The sequence below is a fragment of the Styela clava genome, chromosome 5, assembly GCF_964204865.1.
Source record: "Styela clava chromosome 5, kaStyClav1.hap1.2, whole genome shotgun sequence".
Taxonomy (NCBI): Eukaryota; Metazoa; Chordata; class Ascidiacea; order Stolidobranchia; family Styelidae; genus Styela; species Styela clava.
This window is the reverse complement of record NC_135254.1, coordinates 21126679-21145358: the sequence shown is the minus strand read 5'-3', so window position 1 is coordinate 21145358 and position 18680 is coordinate 21126679. Positions and strand designations below refer to the sequence as shown.

Sequence of the window (18680 nt, the reverse complement as noted above, 5' to 3'; positions counted from 1 at the left end):
TAAAAGTCCTCATGTTGCGTGCTTTCAAATCTACCAATTTATTACGCTTCATCAGAGAATTAGAAGTGACCATTTCATTTCTTTCTTAAATTTGTGGAAACGTCCAACGCTTTTTTGTTAATACGTTTTCTTTCATTTCCCCACTATTTAGCTTAACATTCTTACTTTGCATCTTTACTGTTTTACTCTTACAATAAATATCATTTAGCATTAACAAATGTATTTTTGTACGGCTAAGACATTAACGCGACAATGACTTAGAAATAAATTATTATTTATCAGAATTTTTGGAATTTAAATAAAAATTTACGAATGACAAATATGGGTCGGGCATTCAAGTTAACAACAGAATTCAATTCAATTCAACGAAAGCATTTATTTCAAAAAACACCACCGAATGCAGATTTCAATTTTTTTAATTTTTCTTAACCCGAATCCTAACCCTAGCTGGACAACCACTAATTTGTTATTTTGAAGCTTTAAGTTTTAAATTCAATTCAAGGGAGGCATTTTTTTCAAATCAAATCTCTCATTTTTCAAAGAAACATTTACAACTGTGGTAATATACCTAAATAATTAGTATATTGCACTATAGGTTTTTTCAAAAGTATTGAATTATTTCGAACTTTTCCGACCAAGCGGGGAAAAATTTGAATATTCCATTAAATCGAGAAATAAATAAATAACTTAATTCAACAAAAAGTTGTGGTGGAACAATGTGGTATTCGAAAATGATAAAATTTACAAAATTTGATTGAATTTAAAAAAAATTTAATTATTTCGAGCTGATTTCGGCTTGGGGGTTAAATTTGAATGTACCAATGATTTTTCGAACTATGGCATTATGCGAACTATATGAACTATGTGAAGTTTTGAGTTTATAAATGACAGAAAATGTAATTTGATAAATTAGATATGAATTGGATAAATATTTCAACAAATCTATTCGTACCTGTCTGCTGTAGCGAAGAGGCCACCTCAAATAAAACAACACTCCGTAGATTTTCCAAATTCTAAACCCTAACCATTCCAAGCCTGTTGAACCCCTGCGCTATACTGAAAGCTACCGCCAACCCCCATTGTACCAAATGGTTGTAATTAGGAGCCCAATTCCCGACTTTATAAAAGGGAGCATAATTTCGTGCAAGGTTATAGAAAATTAAAAGATTCAGGTTGAAAATCCTTGGCTTGTCATAACAACCCAAGATGTTTCAAAGTCATAATCAGAAAGCATCTAAAGGCACTATCATATAAGCACAAACACCAGAGCGCGCGACATCCGTGGAGATGACGGGTTCACTAAAACTTACAACTGCGTAACACTATACAAACAGCAACGCTAATTTATTAGTTGTTGAAAGTGTAAGTTTGAATATCTGAGATGAACTGTAGTTAAATTTTCATAATTAGTAGACGATGTGACAGAAAAGTCCCATAATATAAAACTGTTTTAATTTAAAGGAACCTCGTCGAATCCCTGGAACAACACCAACGAACACCAAAAATTCGATTTAACCCTGGTTAAAAACTACTGTTTTAGCCTATTGAAAAACTAACAAAACGCTACGACAACGAAATAAACCCATAAAGTACGAATACAATAAATACTATAAAATGAGGCCCAACCAATTGTATTAATGCAGCCGCAAATGCCCTCATTGCCTGTATTATAACCCCATTGTTGGCGACTGGCGCATACTTCGATACTTCGATGGGAGAACGCCCAAAAGGGAATATAACCCGCGTCTTTTCGGGAGCTATGTATACGAAATTACCAAATTAGCAAAATTTATCGCATACCAGCTAAAAACTGCACACTCGCCCGCCCGTGAACTAGAGGGTGGACACCATTGCATTACATGACTCTACGAAATTATAAAATAAAATAGGTCGAAATATTTTGGACATCTTGTGAGAATAATTCACATATTTGCAGCTCTTCATGACTAGCGGGATTTAACATCATATATCAGTTTATACCGGACAAAATATGAATTGAAAGATTTATAAGATTACATACTTGCTCTTTACTCTCTGGACTAAATAGGCTTTCATCTAACTCTGTGATGCACCATACTGTTAACACTGTCGATTCCGTTTGATGCAATGACTTTTTCAAGCAGTGTTTTAGAAAACTGAAAATAAATATAGTTTCATTAGCAAGTTTTGGAGTCATAAATCACAAAAAATGCTGTTTGACAGATGTAAAGCGAAGCTAATCTTATATTAAAAATACATAAAAATATCAATTCAATGCCATATTATGTGCATACCGAGTCCATCTTACTTTAGGTGGAACTAAATTTCGTTGACCTAAGACATTATCAAGTTATTTAATTCACAAGACAGAAATACAGAGAAGAGATATAGTTGTTCGAACTATATCATTATCTATTCGGGTTTGGCTACTTTGAGTGGTAAAATAAGTAAATGTTCACTCATTCTGTCTAACTGATACATCGAGTTGCGTGCTTAGAATTTAAGCCATTATAACGTCGTATTTTGAATTTTACACATCGAAAAATTACCATTCGATATATTTCTTCATAATTTCCATGCAATGTTAAAAATGTCAATTTAAAAAATGCTCCTACCTAACGAGGCTAATACCGCGAACACGATCACTCCAAGCAAAAAATAATTTTCATGTCAGTATTTCAACCTACTTTTTAAAACATTATGGAATAGATAAAAAGTTAATTATCTTGAAAATATCAGTCTACATTTAGCCGATATCGATACGAATGCCGATACCAAAAAATTGCCGATATTACCGATACCCGATACCTTTTACCGAAAGATTTTTAAATTAGTTTTGACCAGCACTGACTGTATAACGACATTGATGTTTGTTTTAAGCAGAAGGTAAAACACTCATTTTAATCATTCCAAACCGAAATTGAAATAAGTGAAAAGTCAATATACCGCAATTAATGATAAAATAAAACAAGTAAATAATACACGATAGCAATATGAACATTTGTTAAAAAATTACTATTCAAGGCAAAAAATATTATTGCAAAATGAACATATCATATTGGGTTAGTTTAGCTGTCCTCAGTTAATATTTGGACGTGATTCGACTTAAAATCATTCTAATTTGAATCGAGCAATAAAGTTAGAACCAAGTTACAGTAGAAAAGCGCGACTATCAGAACATAACCCGTAAGTTCAAATGATATTATCTTTTCATGGCATCATGATACCAAAACAAGTTTATAGATGACCTATTATTAGGGGGAACAAGGAGCGCAAACGATAAGAGAGAGACTAAAGTAGAAAATGCGTGTAAAAATTCACACTATAATATTATGGTCTTTTTTAAACCAAGAGCAAAAAACTGTAAAATCAAAAACTATCATAAAGTCTTGACAACAAAAAGAGATTAAAAAGTATGAAACGCAAAGAACTACACAGCAATTTGATAACAATCATAAACTATATGAAATGTGTTGTACAGAGACAAAACAAAATGTGAAATAAAAAACTAGCATTGACAAAATGAAAAATTTGAAATGATAGGAACTCCGGAAAACGGCCCACGAATGAACCTGAACGACTTTCCCGATTATTGCTGCATTGTATTGTATTAGCACTTATTAGCAGAGGATCAGCTAAAAAAAGAAAAACATACGATTGAACGAGGGATTAATAAATATGACCTGCATTGCGTGCGGTGTAACTAAGATTTTTCTAGCTTGTCAGCTTGCTTAAAACATTTCACTTTTGGTTCAAAAATAAACTATTTCAATACATATATTAGAAACTATGAATATTCAGTGTCAGCGTCGGATAAATAACAAATCAGCTAATAAAACAGAACTATACTGAAGTATTCGCAATCCCTAATGAAGAACAAACTGATCAGTGTCGTTGCGACAAAATCAGCAAATTCTGAAAATTTAATAAAAAGTCCTCTTGTTGCGTGCTTTCGAATCTACCAATTTATTACGCTTCATCGGAGAATTAGAAGTGATCATTTCATTTCTTTTTTAAATTCGTAGAAGCATCCAGCGCTTTTTAGTTAATACGTTTTCTTTCATTTCCCCACTATTTAGCTTAACATTCTTACTTTGCATCTTTACTGTTTTACTCAAAGTAAAAAACAATGCACCTCATTTAGCATTCAAAAATGTATTTTTGTACGGCTAAGACATTCACGCGACAATGACTTAGAAATAAATTATTGTTTATCAGAATTTTTTGTATTTAAATAAAAATAACCAAACACAAATCTGGGTTAAGAACAGAATTAAATTCAATTCAACGAAAGCATTTATTTCAAAAAACACCCCCGAATGCAGATTTCAATTTTTTTAATTTCTCCCAACCCGAAACCTAACCCAAGCTGGACAACCACTAACTTGTTATTTTAAAGCTTTAAGTTAACGACGGATTTAAATTCAATTCAATGGAAGCATTAATTTCAAATCAAATCTCTCATTTTTCAAAGAAACATTCACAGCTGTGGTAATATACTTAGATAATTGGTATATTGCACTATAAGTTTTTTCAAAAATATTGAATTATTCCAAACTTTTCCGATCTAGCGGGGAAATATTTGAATATCCATTAAATCGAGGACTAATATAAACAAGAGAGCTGTGCTCAAATATATGGACACGTCACAAGGTGTCGCTATTTTTTATTCTGACACATAAAAAACGCGAATCATTGAGGTCCACAGAAATTTTTGAAATAAGTAAACGTAATAGCCTTCTGGCAAAAAAATCAATCTTTAACCACTGAAAATTTCAAAGCAATTGGTCCAGTATTCGAAAAGAAAAGCATTTCATCATGACGAAAGAGAAAAATACTAACAAGAACAACAACATAATATTGAAACGATCGTTATGTACACTGACGAGTCCAAAAACTTAATGCAAAAAAAACTTGCAGTGGCACAATGTTGTATTCGAAGATGATAAATTTTACAAAAAATGATTGATTTCAAAAAAATATTTAATTATTTCGATCTAATTTCGGCTTGGGGGTTAAAATTTAAATGTACCAATAATTTTTCGAGTTTGACATTATGTCAACTATATGAACTATGTCAAGTTTTGGGTTTATGAATAACCGAAAATGTAATTTGATAAATTATATGAATTGGATATATATTTAAACAAATCTACTCGTACCTGTCTGCTCTAGCGATATGGCAACATCAAATAAAATAATACACCGTAGATTTTCCAAATTCTAAACCCTAACGAGCCTGTCGAACCCCTGCGCTATACTGAAAGCTCCCGCCAAACCCCATTGTACCAGATGGTTAAAATTAGGAACCCAATCAAGACTTTATAAAGGGGAAGCATAATTTCGTGCAAGATTATAGAAAATGAAAAGATTCAGGTTGAAAATCCTTGGTTTGACACAGCAATCGAAGATGTTTCAAAGTCATAAGCAGAAAGCATCAAAGGGCACTATCATATAAGCACAAACACTAAAGCGCGCGACATCCGTGGAGATGACGGGTTCACTAAAACTTACAAACTTACAACTGCGCAACGCTATACAAACAGCAACGCTAATTTATAAGTTGTTGTACGTGTAAGTTTAAATATCTGAGATGAACTGTAGTTATATTTGCATAATTAGTAGACGATGTGATAGAAATTCCCATAATAGAAAGCTGTTTTAATTTAAAGGAACCTTGTCGAACCCCTGTTACCCCAACAAAAAACAAAAAGTCGATTGTACCCTGGTTAAAAACTACTCTTCTAGACTATTGAAAAACTAACAAAACGCTATGGCAGTGAAATAAACCCATAAAGTACGAATACAATAAATACTATAAAATGAGGCCCGACCAATTGTATTAATGCAGCGGCAAATTGTCCCATTACCAGTATTATAACCCCATTGCTGGCAAACTGCCGCATACTTCGATACTTGTCAAACGATGGGAGAACGCCCGAAAAGGACCAGTTTTCGGGAATTGTGCATACAAAATTAACAAAGCAGAAACATTTATTGCATACCAGCTAAAAACTGCACACCTTCCGTGAACTAGCGGATGGAAACCATTGCATTATATGACTTTACGAAATTATATTAATAAAATTGGGCGGAATATTATGGACATCTTGTGAGGATAATTCAAATATTTGCAGTTCTTCCTGACTAGCGGGATTTAACATGATATATCAGTTTATATCTGACAAAATATGAATTGAAAGATTTATAAGATTTCATACTTGCTCTTTACTCTTTACACTATATAGGCTTCTATCTCACTCCGTGAGGCACCAGACTAATAACAATGTCCGTTTGATGCAATGACTCTTTCAAGCAGTGATTTAGAAAACTGAAAATAAATATATAGTTTCATTATCAAGTTTTGGAGTTACAAATCAGAAAAAAATGCTTATTAACAGAGGTAAATCAAAGGTAAGCTTATATTAAAAATACATAAACAATATTATTTTGACCACGTAGAAATGCCATTATTGCCGATATATTCATGTGGTTTAGTCTCAATAAAAAAGTGTTTTAACAAAGTTGAGTTACGTTCAACAGTAAGTATTGTGGTGATTACCAATTTGCGAAGTTCTTTAAATATTATTTAACACGAAAGTAACACCGACACGATCTAAAATTAAACGCATAGAAATGTCCAACTATCCGCTTCAAAAATATCGCACCCCGGGGTCAGTAATGATGGTATTGTTCGCCTAAAATTGGGACCGTAATTTACAAACTGTGATAGAAATCCTACACAGAAGATAGAAATCATAATAAAATTAATTTGTGTTGTGAATGCACTTGTTGTCCCTCTTTGCCGATGTGAACTCACAATCATGTCCGAAATATAAAAATTACGATATCCGCGTGATAATTAATATTTACTAGTGAATAAAAAAAAAGTGCTTTAATATAGTCTAACAACATTAATAGGAATGTCGGCCGCCAAAACGATCGCAGTGACTAATAATTCACTGAAGCCTTCGATTACGACAAAATTATGAAATTAAAACGACGCACTGTTCTAGTAAAATCCGAAAAAAAAAAAAATATTGTCACGGCGGTGGTTTCGGCGGCCGACATCCCAATTGATGTCGTTCAAAATGACAATACTGATTATTCGGTGTCCGTTAAAAATATTTGATTAACTCGATTAAAAAATACGATTTTGCTCGCCACTGATCACGGCGCAAGTAAATAATCATTGAATGGAAAAAAAGTTCAACTTCATAACAATAAATTCCAAGTAATAGTTTCACATTTCATGCATTTGATCGGCGCTACATGCGAGCGTATTTTTGTAAATATAAACCATTATGACACTACTGACATCTGCGAGATTTAGTTCTCTCTGAAATTAATTTTCTCGAATTTTTTATGTTTCATTTCTAAATGCGGGTACCCGCTAACTACGGATTAATAGTCGTCGTTTGAAATACGACTTGTAAAATATTCACCAACACCATCACGCAAAGAGAGACGGGCTACAACGTAACTGTAGAATTTCGCTGTGAACGACCATACATTTTAGTTTATTAAACGCATTACGTCGTCGTGAATTGCACTTTTGGCGCACTCTTTTAGTTTCATCGTAACCCCCATTGGAAAATCCTGGCTGCGCCCCTAGATGCGGCAATATTTAAAATGCGGTATTTATTGGCTTGATTGTGTTCAATGAAACCTGCAGTTGCGACGACTTACGTCTTACGACAATATAAAATCATTACAACTCAAAATTACCGCGTCAATCAGCTGACTTGAAATGAAGAACAATGAAACCAAGTGTAACAACACTGAATCCGCCCCGCTGCAGGCTTTTTAAGGTTTCACCGTTTGAAATATCCCAAGATATGGAAAAATACGAACGATTGTAATTTAAATTATTGCAAAAAAATCGATCAATATATTTTGCATTAATTATTTTATATATCGTCACATACCGAGAAAAAGTCGTATGCGGCTCAATAGGTAGTAGTTAGTTTCAAAATAGACAAACGGTACATCGCGTGAACAATTTACTGTGTTTCAATTTCAGTTACTATTATGGTATATATTTTAAAGAAATCCTAACATAACACCAAATTTTGTGATTTACAATGTCTAAAAAGCGTTTCCAATCTGCTGCGAGACTGCTAAAACAAAACTTATGGTGATATCTTCCGTTTTATATTTTAATTTTAATATTTTATAATGCCGCAATCAAGAAATTGGGTTGCGGATTCACCTCTTCATCATTTATTTCTTCACCGATTTTTATAATATTAACTTGTTTGTGATGAATGTAGATTGGAAAGATTCAGAAGATTTTAATAACATACTTGCTCTTTAGACTCGATGCATCCACCTCTCTCAGTGATGCATAATCGGACAAATAGCTCCGCATGTCTTTTGATGTATAATGATAAACTGTCTTTTCCGCTTTCAAGAAGAGTTTCAGAAAGCTGAACTTTATGCGAGATAATGAACTGTAAGTAAATTTTGTATAATATTGATTTGAATAAATATGTTGTTCGAACTAAGTCATTATTAAGTTTTAGATTTATAAGTTACGGAAAATTTAATTTAACAGGAGCACAGAGAAGCTATGCTTATACTTTGGAATGGTTTGGATACCTAAAATAAAAATATTAATTTTCAGTTCATTGACAAATTATTCAAATTTCCCCCTTATTTACTAACATTATTTTGGAATGATTTGTCAGTGTATAATATTGCAACACATCATATAAATTATATTTTTATTCATTGAAATACGGCTATTAAGAAATGTAAATATAAAGAATAAGGCGGAAAAGATAAAATTTAACAAATATTTCTGTTTCGAATTACCTTTACGCCCCTCAAAAAATTGTCCACGCTCTTGTGATAAGCTATGCTTATTCTAAAGATGCAAGGACGACACCTTGTGCTGATATTCATTTAAATTCATTCTGTATTATTTGCAGATTTTCAATATTATAAATATTACTTATTCGGAATGATCTGTCAGTGTGCTAGGTTGTATCTCATTATCTAAATTTTAACTAGTGAATTATTTATTAGTGTGTTATATTTTACCTTCAAGTTCTCTATAGTCTTTCCTTCCCATCCCAGAGACCTGAAAATATACATTTATAAATAACTTCAGCCAAAGATATTTTAGACATTAAATATATATAAATATGAGAACATGACAGATCATAACTAGGGAATAAACGATAGAGAAATAAGGAATATATTCCCAGATTCAAACACTTATGAACATAAGGCTACTAGCAATATGGATATAGGCTGACTATAGTAGATTTACAATTGGTGGGATCTCATGTATATATATAGTAACCTTCGAAATTTTAGTTTGGGACACAAATCCCATTGTTAACCAGTACTAAAGGGTGTACGATTCCCGGTTATATTGATGCATATTGATGCACTTGATTCTACTCACTAATATAATATCGTTATTGGAAACTTAATGCGATTTTAGTTCGAAACACATGTGAACACGAATGTCATGGTTAACTAGTACCAAAGGGGGTAAGATACACGATAAATCAAGTCAAGTCAAGTTTATTTTTTCAACCAGTAAGAAGTATCACAACCATAAAATACGACACGAAGAAAATTTACACCGTTTTACTGGGGAAGGGAGGGACGTCGCGGGGAACCAAACTGGCTACCGAGCAGCGACACCCAAGTTCCTAATATCTAATTTAAAATGTAAGAATTCTAGAGTTTTGAAACTACTATATCTTATATTGACGGTGAATGCCGTATATGAAAGAGACCATTCAGTAGAAATTATATAGAAGAGTTTACATTAATTAAGCTATTCTTAACACACATGATTAGGCATAACATGGCGTGACCCGCAATAACAATAAGGAAAATATGACGCATATTTCTATGTCTCTATTTTTAAATAGGTATGAACATGGATGGTATGATAACCTAGGACTTTTGGCAAGGGGATAGGAATCAAAAAAGAGTTTACACTTGGTTGAATATAATTTATACAGTATCGTTTTTGGAAATTTTAGTTGAAACACGAGTTCTTTAAGGTGTAAGATTAACGGCTATCTTAATTCACATAGTATGACTCAATCTTATAATATCATTATTGGAAATTTTGGGCGACTCCAGTTTGAACTAGTTGGGAACATCATTGGCATGAATATCAACTGTGAACTACCACGTACAGGTCACAATGAGCTACAGTTACATTTAAAAAATTAGCCTGATTACTTTATATAGTATGGTAGTTAGTGTCAAATACCCTTTGTGGCAAAAACGCTCATCAGATTAATGAAAAAGGCCAGGACTACGTTTCCAAACATGTCAGACATATTAGTATATATAGGCACCCTATAATAAAGAACACGTTAAAAAATAAGTTTTAATATTCGCATGGTTATTAAGTTGGGGTCGTGTTTTAACCGAATTGCACTTAATTTTAACGAAACATAGATCAAATTCTTCCAGTATCTCTGCAGATATACACTGCTGAACTAAAAGTATCACTATGAAAAAATTTCACTGTTTGTCGTAATCACAACGTGACACCCTATTGCGGTGAAACGCCTTTTATTTATGCTGGCCTAATAACCTTTAAATAGACTGACATTACAACATAGCAGTGTTAACTCTAAGCAAATTATGAGTGCGAAAGTGCTTCGCAGTCGAAAAAAAAAGTGCGAAAGTGCTTTTGCCGATTTTAACAAGTTAGGTGCTCTAGCCTTTCATATTACCCATTTAACACGGCATAGATACTCGAAAAAGCGCTCCTCCGGTTAATATTATGAATTAAAGAGAAGCCTTTCCGTTAAGGGAGTTCCCTTTAAGCGAATTCACGTTTAATTAAAACAAGCGAATTCATGGGCAACGAAAAGACATCTGCTAACACCTGCCGCGGACAAAACTTTCATGCAATGTATCACGGTGTCAGTTGCTTACTCGCGTGAACAGCAAAGGCTTTCACATTTGTTACTCCTTCCATCTAACAGACAACGATTGATACACGTAGGACCATATTAGTTACAGGGTGGATCATTTGTACAAATCCCGTGCAAAATAATTCCCCCCCCCCCCCCCCCAAAAAAATATAAATAGCAATCAACTAATTAGGGTTAGGTGCGCTGGAAATTCAACTTTTCGATTTATCCCTAAACCTAATCTGACAATTATTAATTTGTGATTTTGAACCACTTTGAAAGTCGCCACCCGCTGTTTTAAAAGATAGGTTAACCTACGTTCCCTCCGAAATATTACACAGGATACTCCCCTGTTTTAGGAGATTGGTTGACCTACTTTCCTTTTAAACTTTTTTCTCCGAAATATTACACAAGACCACTTTGAAAATCCTCCCCTTTCGTGAGCTAGCGTGACCTACTTTCTCATTTACATTTATATTATACTATTTCAGAGCTTACCCAAAGACAAGTAATTTTTAAATGTCGACATGCCTTGGTTTGCGTGCGAGTTAGTTTAAATCAGGCAGAAAACATCATATATCGGCAAAATGTTTAGTAATGTCATGTACTTTCAGCATTCATAAATAGCACTCTTTGTAATGCTGCTGACCTAGTATCAAATATTCGCATCACAACGGCACTTGCGAGGTTTCCATACATTTCAATTACACTAATAGGAACGATGGCACCAAAGAGTTTTCTTTTGCGAAGGTACACGAAATATAACGAGGGTGATTCTTGAAAAAAACATGAATATAAAAAATAAACGAATGATATGATAGTGGATCCCAAATAATTTTGAGAGTGTCTCGAAATACCAATCCATTTGATAAATAATTTTTATTCGACCACATGAACGCTGATATACGCATTCTCAGATATCGGAAATCCAGTCGCGATATTCAATCGTTCATATGCACAAATCTCACATTAATAGTAATTGCTACCCACATTTGTAAAGTTTAGAAACCAACAAACAGAAAATAACTTATCCTAAAACGCAATTAAAACTCAGTCGGCAATAAATTCGTCGCCAAGACCATGCCATACAAAACAAAAAAGATTTGGTCGCGAGAGTTACGTTAGATGACTGCAAAACCACGTTGTTTTTTAAGCAGAATGTAAAACAATCAAATTAAAAAACGGGAGTTACGACGCCCTTAACATATCGTGTGTATTTAACTTCCCTGGTAAGTACTATTATTATTGTACTTATACACCTGTTGGAGTATTTCAGACAATTTCGAATTTAAAATTAATGAAAACCCGACATATAATAAAGACGCAAAAGTAAAATGAACATTTATTGAAAAAGTTATTATTTAAGAAAGACAACATGATCGTACAATTCCGCCCAAACCTCGATGTTCGCAAGTGAGATGATAAATAAATACTTCCCTGTATTCGACCAATTAACTTTAGCGTATCGTTGTTCTGCCATCAAACAGCCGGGTGCAAAATATTTCCGTCCTGTGATATGCTCACAAATATTCTCGATATTAATATCATACCCTCGCGTATGTACTTTCTATTAGCTCTTTAGTGATCCCTTCCATCCTTGGCCAAGTCATGTTTCGAATATGTGAACATTTTATTCGACCATACATGGCCGGCGGGATGTTAGAATTGTAAACAAGAGGGAGTCGCAACAATCGCGAATTTCGTTTTGTTGCGCCTGTTATCGTCGAAAATGATTACATTTGTTGTATTTTGGGGCATTTAAGCAGTAATAATTAGGGCATGACATCATCAAAATCGTCAAGTGAGATTTTGAAATTGCAAATTCCGTAAATAAAATTGTGAATTACTCGGTAACGAATTCAGCTTCAATGACCGTCGGGGTATTGTTTTGTTGAAAATTATAATTAATGTGAGAGCGCCAAAAACATACAGTCCATACCGATGCGACTGCAATTTATATGACCGCACTTGGTGTGGCGCGTTTATTAATAGTGTTAAATAAATTAAACGAATATCAATTATAACCAAGCCTGTCAGCGTGTTTATTTTCTGTGGGCAAGAATCGTAAAATACCATCTTGAGACAAATTCACTTCTATTATAAAATCTAATTTTTCAGTTATTATCGTTATACAAATAACGTGTGGCAACTTTTTAATTTATCGTCGACCAAAAAACCGCCCCACACTCGTCCAAACGTGTGTCAAGCTTGACCGACAGGAACAGATTCATCGACGACTTTAATTAGGGAAAATATGTATTTTGTTGGGAATGCAAAATAAATGTAACAAAACGCATTTTTTTGTGATAACCTTGTATTTTCGAAAACGGGTGTCCTGAAAAATAAAATATGATCTAAATTAATCGCAAAAATGTTTTATTTTAAATGTGAAAAATAAAATATGATCTAAATTAATCGCAAAAATGTTTTATTTTAAATGTAACAAAACACATTTTTCGCAATACAACTGTATTTTCGGATACCGGGTGTCATGAAGAGTAAAATATGATCTGAATTAACCGTAAATAATGTTTCATTCCAAATGTATTGAAACGCATTTTTTTGCGATATAATTTTGTATTTTCGAAAACGGGGCGTCATGAAATATATTAATCTAATGTTTTATCTAAGTCTAACTAACGTCTGGTACACATCATTTTCGGGGAGAACTCTAGCCCGCGAAACGTCATTTAATTTAGAATAGAGAATGTTCCACGCATTCCAAAACGGAAAATCACCAGTAAGTCGACAGGGATTCAACCCTACGGATTCAGTATTCTATATCCCTCCCCGTGTCAGAAATTTCTGAAGATTGGAACAAAGAACCCGTCAAACCGCCGCGGAAGAAGGGGAGTATTTTTTGCACTAATAATTAGGGCGTGACATTATTAATATCGTCAAGAAACTGGTGAATTTTCAAATTCCATAAATAAAATTGTGAATTGCTCGGTAACATTTTAGCCATAATCATCGCCGGGGTATTGTTTTGTTGAAAACATGTTGAAACTTGAGGGAATTAGTTACAATTAGCGCCTGACCTCTATTAGGCACTCGAGCACTCGAAAAAAAAAGCACTCGAGTCCAATCTTTTTAGCATTAAGTCGCATACGTAAAATATCCTGTAAAAGAAGTGCTGTTCATTAACGTTATCTCGTCCTATGACCACGCAGAAATGCCTTTATTGCCGAATTATTCAATCACTATTTTAAATCAACATTCAGGATTGGCACAATTTCAGATTTGCGAAGTTTATCACCATAGAAAAACATGAGAAAGTTAATTATCGTCTTAATAAATATCAGCATCACGGTATCGACAATAATATTACCATTCGCATAAAATTGGGACTGTGAATTTACAAATCTTGATAGGTAATATTAAAGCCAACGCAAATGTTAATTTGAGTCCTCAATGTCTTCAACAGCTGTTGCCGATGTGAACAAACGGGTAAACCCGAAATATAAAACTTCGATGTCCGCCGACCCGCAAGAATTCATATTTGTAAAAAAAAGAGGGCGGGAATATAGATTAACAAAACCTGGATATCGCCGCCAAAACGATCGGTGACAAGAACAATTAGCGATTACAACGGAATTAACCAGTAAAAAGGCTTTGTTGCCGATTTTTTAATGTTTCAACCGACGTTCCAAAAATATTTGTTATTCGGTACTCGTTAAAAATATTCAATTCAATAAAATATTGAATTTTGCCCACCCGTACTCGCATATCAATGAGAAATAGTTGTGTAAATATCGCAAAATACCACGTGCTTTCAACATTGTGATTACAATAAAATGGCCCCTAATGGTATTTTGTGAATTTGGTGATTTTGCAAATCTGTGACATGCTGCTAAAAGTTTCGTCTGATTTGAAAATCGTGCACTTTGGTCACAATACATCCAAAGTGACAATAACGCTTTACTAACACTTTTATAGTCATTTTGAATTCAACGATATCATTGATAGTCACATGACCACTTTCGTTCAAAGAAAGGCACTGGTAGTATTCCAACATCTGGTTTCAAAGACGCGGAGCGTTTTTGCGGGAGAAGCGGAATCGGTGTGCTTGTATAATAATCATAATATAAACAAGAATTTTGCCGTTAATGCGAAAGCTTTATCTCCTATGTCTGCATCTCATAGGTTAGAATTCCGGTAAATATCGTTATGATATGCAGAATTGAGTTACAAAAGTACTAGTATGTTACTTATTTGTCAACTTAATACTCGAAAATATTTGTTAACTTTGAATTTTTATTCCATTCAAAATCGGAAAAGAGTGCTATTTCTCTTCAAAATCGGAAAAAAGTGCTATTTCGCAGTCCCTAAAAAAAGTTGCGAAAGTGCTTCGCAATTTTCGCAAAAAAGTGCGCTAATAGTGAACACTGCAACATAGTGATTCGCCTTTCGGTTTGGACGATTAAACGAAACGACAGCAGATGGGACAACACAGCAGTTAGCCCCTGCGCTGTACTGACTATGCCATTATTCACCGGATATTGCTACAGTTAATTCGTAGGACAGAATATTTAATTCCGCGATTCTACGAAATGAGCATGGTTTGGTTTAACAGATTTTGCCATAAACAATTATGAACGCGCATTGGTGCCCAAACTGACAAAAATAAGATCAATTTAATGCATTCTTGTACCTCGACTATTGGGCGGGAACGAAAAAAAGCTTAATTTTTATTTCTAAAACATGGCCCTAGCCTTATTCACTGGACCGACTCAACAGCCAGAATAAAACGGTAGTTGTGCGAATCATGTTATGATGAAATTTTGAGGTTGTATTTTTTAGAAAATGTTATTTGACACAAAAACCAAAACTGAGCTCATACTCAATATATTGAAAGTAATATTTGTATGTAGATTTCCCGAAAAAATACAATATATCATTTATTTATACTACAGACATCTAAATTGAAAAGATTTCAAATGATTTGGTTACATACTTGCTCTTCAGACTTGTTAGGCCTCCCTCTCACTCAGTGATGAAAAGCTGGTACTTGACGAATTTCTTTTCGTACAATAATAAATTGTCCTGTCAACTTTCAAGCAGTCTTTTAAAAAGCTGAAAATCAATATATATGTTATGATTTTGTGCAAGCCAATTCTAAATTTGAATTAAACTAAATTTCGTTGAGCCAACTATGTCATTAGGTAGTTAATTCAGACAAAGCTATTTGACAGAGACAATGCAAAGCAAAAAATAGACGTTAGTTGCAATAAAATATTACTATATTTATAGTACTCTTTCGGACTTCTGCTTTAAAACACAATTAATAAAAATTGTACAGAATCTAAATCTTAAATTTCGATAGAATGCACAGGATCAAATAAGCAGCGTAACAATGTTGGCTTGCATCGAACTATTTAGCATTTTAAACGTGAACGTGGGTCTTACTTTTTTGGAATTTTGGTTCGAAAGACAATTATTAGAACTTGTGAAAATATAAAACTTTCAATTTCGAGGGAAAACACACGATCAAATAAGTGGCATAACGATGCCGACTTTGATCGCAAGACCCGAGACGCGGTGCGCTTGCATCTAATTGTTTAGCATTCTAAACGAAAACAGTGGTGTACAGGAATAAAATAGGCGTCGAAATTCAAATAAAATGTTTAAATGATATTTACTTGTATTATTCCTCGTTCGTTACTTTGTGACTTTGAATCTCCAACCTTTAATAGTTTTGCATCTGAAAAAAAGTTAAAATATTGATAAATAAACTGTCGCAGAACTGTAGTTAGCATATTCAATGAACAGCGGGACTGAATCTATCGGATCTTTTGCACAAAGCTCCCGCCACGTTTTAAAATGAGATATTAGTAATTATCAATTTCGGGTAAGGAATGATTTGAAACATTTGAATTTCCAGCGCAATCTGCATTCCTAACTTAAACTGGATAATTATCAATTCTCTTATTTTGAACGTTGATAGGGTCTTTGTACAAAGATCCAATCTATACACGGCGATCCGGTAGTATTCGTACCAAGACGGCGCCACAACCTGAACCCTAAGGTTCACATACTGTGTTCAGGTTGTGCGAAATCTTGGTACGAATACTATCGGAGCACCCTATACACAATAAAATTGGAAAGTGAAAAGGCTACGGAGAATCTCTAATAAACCATTGATTTTGCGCTACATTTGCGAACGTTTTAAAAGTTATGCATTACATTCATGTAAATCTTGTCCTGTTGAATGCAGCTTACGTAGTGACGTAGATCAGTATATTACGTTTAAGTTTCCTAATATGATAAGTCTATGCATTGCCATATAGCTTTTAAGTTCGACCAGTTGTGAGAAAACGATGGAACCCGATGTTAGTGAGTTCGATGCAAAAGAGAATCACCCACCAATCTAGACTTCTGTATTAGGTTAATAATTCCAATTCGTATAGGCCCGAAAACCTCTAACTTACCACTTATACAATAGAAAAATGAAAGCAATAGAATAGCAATGAAAACAATAAGTATAAAGACATTTAGCTCACCTGAATATTGTTTTGAACTCGCTGTCATAACCCAACAGTCAGCTTATCCATACATCCTACCAAAATCAAACCTTATCCTACGACGAACATTTGTGACTGCGATGTCGCTTGTGGCTTCCCGCGCACAAATATTTGACGAAAAAAGCTAACTGATTGTTGTAATCAAATAAATTTACCTGATTACTTTAATTACTCCAGGTTGCCGTTACGAGCCGATCACGCTTCTAAAGCGTGATCTCAAAGTTGCAGAATGAAGATGACGGTTGGGATTTGCTTCATACATTTTCTGATTGCATAATACCTAGTTCATAGTATTTTCGGGGGTGTTTATCTCGGTGACCGTACATTTGAACCATGTACATTTGAACCCATGTGTATATCCGCGGGTTCAATTTATATGCGGGTGCTAAAACCCATGGGTTAGGGTTAGTATGGGTTCAAATATCCGTAAAACAAAAAAACTTCCATAAGTGCAATAGTACGCAGGTGCAATTGTCGTGGGTTCAGATGTACGTGGTTCAAATGTACACGGGTTCAAATGTAATGGAACCGTTTATCTCAGATCTCGCATTTTTTACATCAGTGACGGGAGCTTAGTACAAAGAATCCAGCATTTACATTATATTTGTCTGTTTTGTTTGTCGAGTAAACGCGCACGTGGATGTCATCAAAATGTAACCTTCCTTCCACTCAATGAAAGAATAACGGCGTGTTTAGCGTTATATCAATGCATTCTCTAAATTGACGTACAAATCTTAGCTCATTGACTTTCGCAGCCAAGAATGTTTTCATACAATAACGTGCCGGCGATGTCCTTAAAAGTGGAGTCACAATGTGACGTTGTTTCGATGCCTACTCTAAAAGTAATTTCTCCGCCCAAACCAAACGGCAAAGACATAACATCACGGTTCTATGTGAAGTAAATACGGTAATTGACTGCTCAAGACAAGTGCATACCGACGACAACGACTGATTCACATATTTGGTGTTATGAAGCTCGCGAAGAGGTAGACTGTTATTTACGGAGCCCAGCAATAAGGACGTGACAAAAACAATTTGTTACTTACCGATTAATATTAATGAGTGATTTGAAATTACTCTACTTAATAACTCGGATGTATTTGCTGCTTCTTAAATTTTATGAATGTCATTTTGAGTAAACGGATAATTCGCGGAGACTCTAGTTCTGTATGAAGCACTTTGAGTCTGTCTCTACAGTAGACCTCTTGGTGAAAAGCGATCATGATACAGGTATGTACGGCCATAAAGAACAATCCTGGGATTTCGTCATCCAGCGTAAGGG

The 18680-nt window shown here is 34.2% G+C and overlaps 1 long non-coding RNA gene across 2 annotated transcripts; it reads right to left on the bottom strand.

Moving 5' to 3' along the window:
* Positions 1-2012: 2012 nt before the first annotated feature.
* On the bottom strand, positions 2013-17477 carry LOC144422934 (uncharacterized). 2 transcript variants are annotated; one of them, XR_013475456.1, is made up of 7 exons: positions 17378-17477; positions 16517-16578; positions 15832-15950; positions 9025-9064; positions 8286-8432; positions 6201-6310; positions 2013-2135 (listed from the first exon to the last, which is right to left on the bottom strand). It is a non-coding gene; the product is annotated as an uncharacterized LOC144422934 (long non-coding RNA). The 2 variants fall into 2 exon arrangements; XR_013475455.1 differs by lacking the exon at positions 2013-2135 and having other exon boundaries at positions 4631-6310.
* Positions 17478-18680: the final 1203 nt, after the last annotated feature.